Source organism: Cimex lectularius, unplaced genomic scaffold (genome assembly GCF_000648675.2).
Source record: "Cimex lectularius strain Harlan isolate CLEC.00 unplaced genomic scaffold, Clec_2.1 scaffold32, whole genome shotgun sequence".
NCBI lineage: Eukaryota > Metazoa > Arthropoda > Insecta > Hemiptera > Cimicidae > Cimex > Cimex lectularius.
The window spans coordinates 3,239,614-3,249,352 of record NW_019392689.1 but is presented as its reverse complement, the minus strand read 5'-3'; positions in this window follow the sequence as shown (position 1 = coordinate 3,249,352).

Below are 9,739 nucleotides of genomic sequence, written 5' to 3'. Positions count from 1 at the left end.
TTTTAACTTTTAAAGTCGAAATTATTCAAAAAGAAAAATAATTAACAATAATGGTTTGGCTCTTACAATCTCAATTGGATGAGGAAAGACATTGTGATGACCTGATGAAAAGGTCGACCAGCTAGAAAAACACTCTTCCAAGGACAAAGACATCCAGGGCGAATTAGAGATGAATGCATTGCAGGATGGCGGAGAGTAGGTGGCGAGTCAAGAAGGTGCGATCGACAATGCCCCTGTCATCGTCAGGGGTATCAGTGACAATAGAAAAATTAATGATAATACTTCTATTATTGTCCACGTGTTTACAACTCTTGCTCTCACTAATTAATATAAGAACTGAACAAAACATTTCTGTTTTCCCAGGGCAGTGTGGTCATGGTGCAGTGCAGGAGTAGCTGAAAATTTTCTTTATGAGTAACAGCTCTCCCTCGCGGCTACCACCACACCCCTAGCTACAGAAAAAGGAAGAAAGGAGAACAAAAAAAAGATGAGAGACATACAGTAGTGCCATATGCAAATTGTTTATCGAAGCTCTATAAGCTTGTATCTAAAGTCCTGATGTACTTTTATTATTCAGTTAATAAAACATATCAAAACAGTCTCGTGGTTACTTTCTCCCTCATGTAAGCAAAATTTACTTTGGGATACTTCAGACAATATGGTGTTTGAATTGCCTATCTGAAATCTTCTGGACTAATCCTAAAGTGAGGCAAAGGCGCCTACTCAGCCTGACTTTGTTTTCGTTACATATTAACAATGAATGAAGTTTAGCTCTGTAACACCTATTTATAAGAGCAGTGACAAGACAAATGTTAAAAACTATGTCCCATCAATATCATTTGCCCAATAGCGAAAGTATTTGAATCTATACATCAACTTGTGTCTCCAATTATTATCCAGCAACAACATGGTTTTGTAAAAAATAAATCAGTATCCACCAAACTTTTAATCTATCGTTAACTACATTTGATAAACATTGTTATGTCGATTCACACAGAACTTGCAAAAGCGTTTGACACTGTCCATCTTGGCAGTTTGATTGCAAAGTTGCAGGCATATGGTTTTTTGGAAGCCTTCTCTGTTGGTTTCACTATTATCTGGAAAATAGATTCCAGATAGGCAAAGTTAATTTTTCTGAATCCTTTAAATTTACTATTTCTTCAGGAGTTCCTCACGACACTCACTTAGGGCCTATTTTGTTTTTATAAGTGACTCTGTGCTTGATAATATACATTTTCCTCTCTTTGCTGATTACCCTACAAAATCTATACAAACCTCTTTCCCGATCGCTTAATGCTCCAAAGCAGTTTATATTCTCTTCATTCTTGGTGTTTAAATAAAAATCTAAATCTTACTATTTCAAAATGTTTCTATATCTGCTTCTCAGGATTCAATAATTCTATTGCACTACTCTTACACAATCATGACACTGCCTCAATTCGGTTAACATATTAAAGACCTCAATATCTCGTTTGACCAACAGCTAACGTTCAAAAACCACATTTTAAGTTAAGATTTATGACTAATGCAGTGTAGTCATATTATTTGAGATTGAATCTTAAACCTGACAAAGTGCATGGAACAAAATAAAATAGAAGTGGTCAGTGACTAAAATACCTGGGCTCCCCATCACTATCGATGACCAACCACATTGGTGCAGAAATCAAAGAGAGCATAAATGAGTTTAAATAGTGTTTGGGCATCATCTTATTGAAAATAACGACATTGAGCACTTAGTAAAACTAAAAGTATTTAATGCGGTGAGCAGGTTGATACTCTGTTATAGGGACAAGGTCTGGGGACAAGAAATGTATCAAGACTTGAAATAAGTGTTGCAATTTTTTATTAAAAAATAGTAGAGCCTACCTCAATACACACCTTCTGTTTTTCTTTATTGTGAAATAAATCTATTGCCCATTCGATTTTACAACATAAAATTACTTTTTAATTATATAATAAAAATTATTTTGCTTCCAGATCATAGATTACCAAAAATCTAGCAACTGATATAAATAAAAATGAATTATACTGTTAAAAAAAATTAATAAATACATAAATTATGATGATCAATGATCATATGTTTTAAATATCATAAAAAGCATGTTTACAAAGATGAAAAAAAAATTTTTAAACAAATAAAACAGAGATTGTTCCTCTAAAAGTAGAGATTTAAATTTTAGTTTAGGAAATAGTTATTAGTTTTAAGGTACCAACTTTGTTGCTGAGTGATGTTAGATGGAAATAAAACATAGAGGAGACCTTTTCAATTTAAATTATAAATGTACTCAAAAGCAAAAAAGTTTGTTTTTTCATGGTTTTCAGAAACTTATTGATGCTATATTATGATATAACAGCAACCAACTCTCCGTTTATCCTATTGCTAGCCTCTATGAACCTCAGGGCCACATCATTCATGTATAAAAGTACACAAACAACAAACTCATACACAAAAAGATAACTAAAACATACTAGTGTGGTTAGCATTCACTTTAGCCCAGAGTTCTCTATATCCCTTGGGGTGATTGGAGATATACTCCGCCCTTCACGCTAGTAAATGTACACACCACAATTCATTCACTCTACTCCAAAGTATTCAATATTCCTAAGGGTATTTGGGGATAATCCATTCCATTTACTTGTGTAAGTACATTCTTTCCAATAAATAACACATAATTCAGGCATGAATGTTCAAAGATCTATATATAATTAGAAATGTTTATGGTCCATTGTTTAATAAACATAATTGGCATAATTTTTTTAAACTACAATATTGGAAATAACTGCCAGTAGATATTGGAATGTTATTGATCCAGTAACTAAGCTAGATGTCTATTTTTATTTTATAAAGTTCAATACTGGCCTTGATTATTTTTTCATATGAACAAAGAGAAAAAAATCAATGACAATTTTATTGCCTTACATACAGAGAAACCAAACAGTTTGTGTTTTGTTTTAAGAACTAAACGTAGTATTCTGTGTTGTTTGTCAAATAAATTTTCATAAGATATAAACAGTAATGTCAGAATATTCTTATAGGTCCAAATATAAGTAATGATCGAGAAAATTGTGTGATTGTGATTAAACAGTCCAGGATGATCAGAACTGACCAAACTACAAAATCAGCAATACTGATTATTTCACTGCTGTATAAGGCAGAAATGATCAATCTTCATAAGTCTTGTCAACTTTAACATAAGCACACTATAAGAATTTTTATTATTCTATTTTTAAACATGATTCAATTAGGACGTTGTGTTATTCCTACCTAATTTATGCCCATATCCTGTGGGATTCTCTTTCTCACTCTTTCTACCAATCCCATCTCATTATATCTTCAAGTATCTTCTCTTTGATTACTTCTTGTCCTTTCATCTTGGCACCAAAAATTTTTAATTTTTCCATTTTAGTTTAATTTACACTGTAGAATATATTTATTTTACGTATACAGATTTGTAAAAAGAAATATTTTGTAATACCTTATTAGGCCTGAATCCTTGTTGGAAGGATTGTCCTCATAATCAATTAATCTAGGGGATGTTGAGCCCCAGAAAAAACTACATATATTTTTCATTTAGGATAAAATTATAGAGAATTTGACACAGCTTCTTTTTGTTATTTTATTATTATTATTTTTTATTTGTATGAAATGTGTACGTACAACTAGAACAGCATTCCACATGCAACAAACAAATGATTATACTATGTTGATTAACAAAATTGGCTAATTTTCCATTGGAGGTCATATCACATTTCTTTAAGTGTACTTCATATTTTTTCCACTAGCTGGTCATGGTTTCTATGGTCTTATATTTTTGATAAAGTAACCTCACTGTCAGTTTTTAACACAGCCGTTCTTTCCTTTACATAATAAATATCTTCTTTAAACCAATGCAGTGATTCGAAAATTGCTAGTAATTCAGCCTAGTTATTTGAGCAACAATCCGCTAATTGAAGTTTTTTCTCTATTTTAATGATACCTCCAGTTAAACTTACAAAAGCACAGCCAACTGCATTACCTATTGTACTACCATCCGTGAAGATTTTATGGTGTGCACTTTCTAGGTTGGCAGTATCCGACAAAATGTTCTCTACTTGAAGAGGTTGAGACCATTCAACAAATTATGTAGGCATTTCTAATTCGTATTTTGGCAATGTGATTTTGCTCTCCTGCATACGTTGAATGGATCTGCACGATTTCCGGCAATTTGATGTCAATTGGCAGAAATCCTGGCAAGTGAGAGAGGGTGAGAGGGAGAGACGACTAGAGGGATGGTGAGTTGAGTGAGAGAGTGGGAAAGAGAGGGTGAGCGTGATAGAGAAAGAGAGCGCGAAATGACCTTAGCCGTTATTGTGTCAATATTGAAAATTTTAAGTCCAGGTAGAATATCTAATTTAAAAAAAATAGTGAGTGAGTGAAAGAGATGCGAATGAAGAGGGTGGGAGGGGGAGATGATAGGTAGGTAGGTAAGTAGAGAGGGGTGTGCAATCCTCGCCAATTTTCTTTCCAGTTCCCAGCCAATGCAGCACCTAAACCCTCAACATAACCAAGGCCATGGATATTATGATGGCTTAGATTACCTAGATACCTGCTGGTTTCGGCCGAACCTTTTCTATCGGCGGCTGGCGGATATCACTCCCGTGATTTGAAATTAAAAGAAAACTAAACTGAAAATAACTTTCAAGCCTTGAAGTAACGAATGCTAACACTTCATACGTTCGCACGGAAGCACTGAAGCAAGACGTTAGTTACTCTCGGACGCATGAGAGCAAGTCACAACGGGAACAAGTTAAGGTCGCAGTCCCTTATCGGCCCGTTTAGGGATTAGGGCGGAAGGGAATGGATCAGCATTTGAACGGAAACAAAATATTTAAGCTAATTACTTTGACGTAAGCAGAGTTTAAACGTTTTATTTAATCACGTAAAGTTAGGTCTCGTCGACCTTTCTTCCAATTAAAGTGTGTAGTGAGTAGTAGTGAGGGGTGAGAGAGGGTGGGAGGGAGGGAGAGAGAGCGCGAGAGAGAGAGAGAGAGAGAGAGAGAGAGAGAGAGTGAGAGAGAGAGAGAGAGTGAGAGAGAGAGAGAGAAATGATTTTTAAGACGATTCTGGAAATATTTGATATTTTTACATCGTTTTATGTGTGTAGGGATTCTCGAAAATGTTATTGCTCCTTATAGTGAGAATGTCCTATTAAAAATTTTGGTTTTGGTCTTAACAACACGCAAACAGTAGTTTGCAAACCTAGTATCTCTATCATAAATCTGAGACATGTAATTAAATTTCAAATATAGATATTTTGGTTTTTAAACTTTTAGAATTTTAAAAACTTTACTTGATTGTAATCGATTAAATCTTTAATTTTGAGAAATTTGAGTTGCGAAAACTTGTTATATTTACCACTGTCATATTTCAGGTTCAGGATGTTTAACCCTACTTGCAATTTTTTCATTTGTGTACGATTTAAGTCACACATTGCTCCTAGACCATAAGTTATGTGTGGACAGATTAGAGTTGATACAAGTTGTTTTTTGATATTTACATTGTATTTTGCAAAACTTAATAATTAATTATGTAAGATCGAGTAGATTTGATTTTTGATTTTTAACTCCTGTATATCCCATGATAGATTCTTGGGAAGCGTTAAACCCAGACATTTCACATTTTCTTCATATTTTAAAAAGATGCTATCCATTTTAATTTTATTTACATCTTCAAGGTTCAGTTTTTCTAATAATTTATTATGACCAAAAATTATTGCTTTGCATTTAGTTGGGTTTAACGCTAACGGTTATTACTCCAGTCTTTCCATCTTACAAGGTCAGCATTTATTTTTTCGATTTGTTCGTTAATATTATCAACTTTTGCACCGATATAAGCCTTTAAATCATCTGCATATAACTTAACTTTACAACCATGGAAAGCTTGATATATTCTATTAGACGCTATCTATACAGCGAGAACAACAACGCTGACAAGGTAGATCCTAGTGGAGACCCGTGATTAATGAATTTTTCTTCATCCTCTGTTTTTATCATCTAACTTCTGTTTGTTAAATATGTGTGAAACTATTTAATTACATTATCGGATAAATTTATTGATTTCAGAATTGCTATTAAGATTTTGTGATTTATACTATTAAAAGCTGATGTGTGCTGATCTATAACCAGATTGATATGGATAAATTATATTTTTAGATTCAAGATATTGATTAAGTTGTAAAAACACTATTTTATCTAGAATTTTTCTAAAGTCATGATGGTCATTTTACTGTTATCTATGTTTTCTTTTATTTCATCCGACATCATAATTAAAGCAGTTTCCGTGCTATGTGCTGATCTATAACCAGATTGATATGGATAAATTATATTTTTAGATTCAAGATATTGATTAAGTTGTAAAAANGAGAGAGAGAGAGAGAGAGTGAGAGAGAGAGAAAGAGAGAGAGAGAGAGTGAGAGAGAGTGAGTGGCAGGTAAGCAAAGGAGCGTTTGTGAATGCTTGAAAGCGAGAAAAAAGTAGAGTAGGAGCATAAAAAAAGCTTAAAAATTTAAGTGTCTCAGGTCTCAGATATGTACTTCTGTGGTGAAACTTCATGCCAACAAAAGAAACTTCAAGCCTTTTAGTAAAAGAATCAAAATGGAATTTTCTCCTTTTCTGTAATATTTTCATTAAGATTTGGCTGTAAGTTGCAATACATCTTTATGCATTCTTGATGTTGATTAAGAAGAACAAGTCCTTTTAACAAGAAGACTCTCCATGTTAAGTACGGATTGTAGCCTTCACACCAGAAAATAAAGCAAGATTTCTACATGTTAACTGCAATACTCGGCAGTGTGGAACTTTTCCCGTATGTTGTTTTGCAGAATATTATATGTCAGAGAACTTTTCTATATTGATGAAAAACAAGGTAATCTACAAGTCTCTCAATCCGATAGGTCATTTTCTTCAGCAGAGTCCCAGTTGCACACTGCCCGTTCCAATTGGGTCAGGAGGAACATGCAGAACCGAACGTTGGGCGGATTTGGTGAATGGGCCACCGGTATACAAACGTCGTGGAGAGACTGCGCTTCGCAGCCGTATTGATCCGTTTGGGCTCGCTGTTTTGCCCCTCCGAGTAACAGTACCACGTCGAGCACGGGTCATGCGAGACGGCTCAACGCTCCTCCCTATTGCATAGGTAGGGTCCGAAATTTACACCTTGTTTTCTTTTCAAACCCGAGCACATGATTTCTTTTCGCATCAACACGTCCAATTTTAAACGCACAGTAGTTGGAATGATTTCTTTTTTCTTTATACTTTGTAGATGTTTTCTTTTGTAATGCTTAAACACAAGTTAAGGCATTAAACACCAAATATGGAAGTAAGATTAAAACCAAAGCTGTCAAAATAAAGAAAAACAAAATCCTCTGAACATTCAATCTGAACTGCAAGAATGTGAAATTAATATTACCTTAGGGTAACATATAATCTTTGTTTAAAAATTGTCTACAAGAATGAACGTGTCTAAGAAGTGATGGAATGTACAGAAATTGTGAGCGTCGCGCAGTTTCAAGCTTCTCATGAAATATTTTGATTTACGTGTAAATTTTTAAGAATTAACTAAAAAATGCAAGGAGGAACGATTTATTGTTATTTTTTTAAATAAATATGTTTATTAAATATTCATTAGTGCTACCTTAATTCTTGAAGAGGAATGTTTTTATGCTGAAGAGCAACTGCCTCGAAATATTTTCAGTTTATTAAAGTATTAGTTGTATTTGTTCGATTTAAATAAAAATAAAAGTACGATATTTCTATATCTTCCAACACGAGTTTTTCTTGTTCATCGATCAGAGCTATGCACAAGAATAAAAATATCTAGCCAATCTTCGCTGACTTTCAGTAACCAGTAATGATACCCATTCATAAAATAATACGTAAATAAATAAAGCCGAGTATTTCAATATATCGGTAAACGTAGAATAAATAAATAACAACGAAGAATTTTTTACGTAACAAAAGATAACAAAAACAACTAAGAAATAACTAAAGAAAGTAATTTTGTTAAACTGAAGTTTGTAACATTATTTACAATCCCCATCATTTCCTCAATCCCCGAAGCTCAAAAATATGATGGAGAAAAAAAGAAAAATACAAATTTATATTCAAAATTTAACAAATAGGGAAAAAGTACTTTGGAAATATTAATTTTCTTTATATTTGCAGGAAAAATTTACATGATGTTACACAATCAAAATATTCCAAAACATTATTTTAGAAGGAAAAATTATTTAAAGAAATATATTTTTTTGCCAACTTTAAAGAAATAAATAAGCTTATTTGACATTATTTAAAAAAGATATGATTTACGTAGAAATAATAAATCAGTTCGTGAATGTTTAATAGCATGAATTTTCTTAATATTTGTTTTGTTAATTACAATGTTTATCTTTTTTCTCAGTCAAACTTTCAATAATGACAAAAATCACTGTAAATTGTTCAAAAAATACTCAAATTATATATACATATTTAAAAATTAATAAAAATTTAAATTTTGAGAGTTAAAAATGGGAATATTGTTTTATATGTATTTGTGGTTGAATGTTTGTTGTTGTATTTTATATTATTTGTGAGCATCTTTAACTTACAATAGAAGACACACTTTGAGTTTGACTTTCTAAAAAAGTTCTTAAAAAATTATAAGCAAAATCATAAACCAAGAGGCCGTCAATTTTATGCTCCAATCGTGAATTGGGTGAAATGCATATTTCATAAACTACATTATCTACTTTAAATGTTTAATATTCAAAATGTGTAATGGAAAAGAAAAGTATTGCATAGACCTTTGTCTATGACCAATAACGAATAAATTTAGGAAAATATGGCTAAATACGGACCGTCTCACTATTAAAGAGATTGTATAATGGTACTGTTTTTATGTCTTAAGCTTCCTTCTATCAAAATAGTGTAATATGGGTGAAGTAGGAAAACAAATCTTGAAGAACAAATAAACATGCTTTATCTTCTTTTGCGTTCTATTTATTTTGTGTTTGGTAATTTAAAATTTTAGGTGAAATTGAAGTTAAAAATCAAAATTTGGTAATTAAAATTTCAAAAAATTATTGGTATTGGAGGTCGTACTTAACAATTCGGCACCAGCGGGGCGATTACAAAATCGTCGCTAAACCGCCACTTTGCTGATAATGGCCTCTAGGTATCTCGGGCAATTATCACAATCCACTAAATTTTATCTCTACAACCAGTCTGAACCCAGCCCCCTTGAAAAGTGTACAAGTGCTCAAATAGTATTCCCTGTCACCCACGGGTAAATGTAAAATTGACTTTGCTTTCTTTTATAAAAATTCAGCAATAAGGCCAATGCTCGTCGGGTGTTACGTTCTGAAGGGATCAGGAGGTTTTTCGTCCGTTGGAAGATGAAGGTGGAAATACATGGGCCAATTGGTGCTGCCAAAAGAGCCAAATGCGACATACTTTTCTCATGCTCTTTCATCTGAAAATTATTTATGAAATCGTATTGTACACCATGAAAATTCATTAAAAAGAAAGCTGTCAACGTAGACAATAAATATTGAACTACGCTCAGAAATTAGATTTCGAAACTACTATGAGGGAAGAAATATTGGAACAGAAATGTTAATTTTGCTCCCTTATTACAATTATCGGGTTGTCCGGAAAATAATGCAGGATTTTAAGTTTTCATTAAAAAAAATCTATATAAAATATTCTGTTTACGTTTACAGGA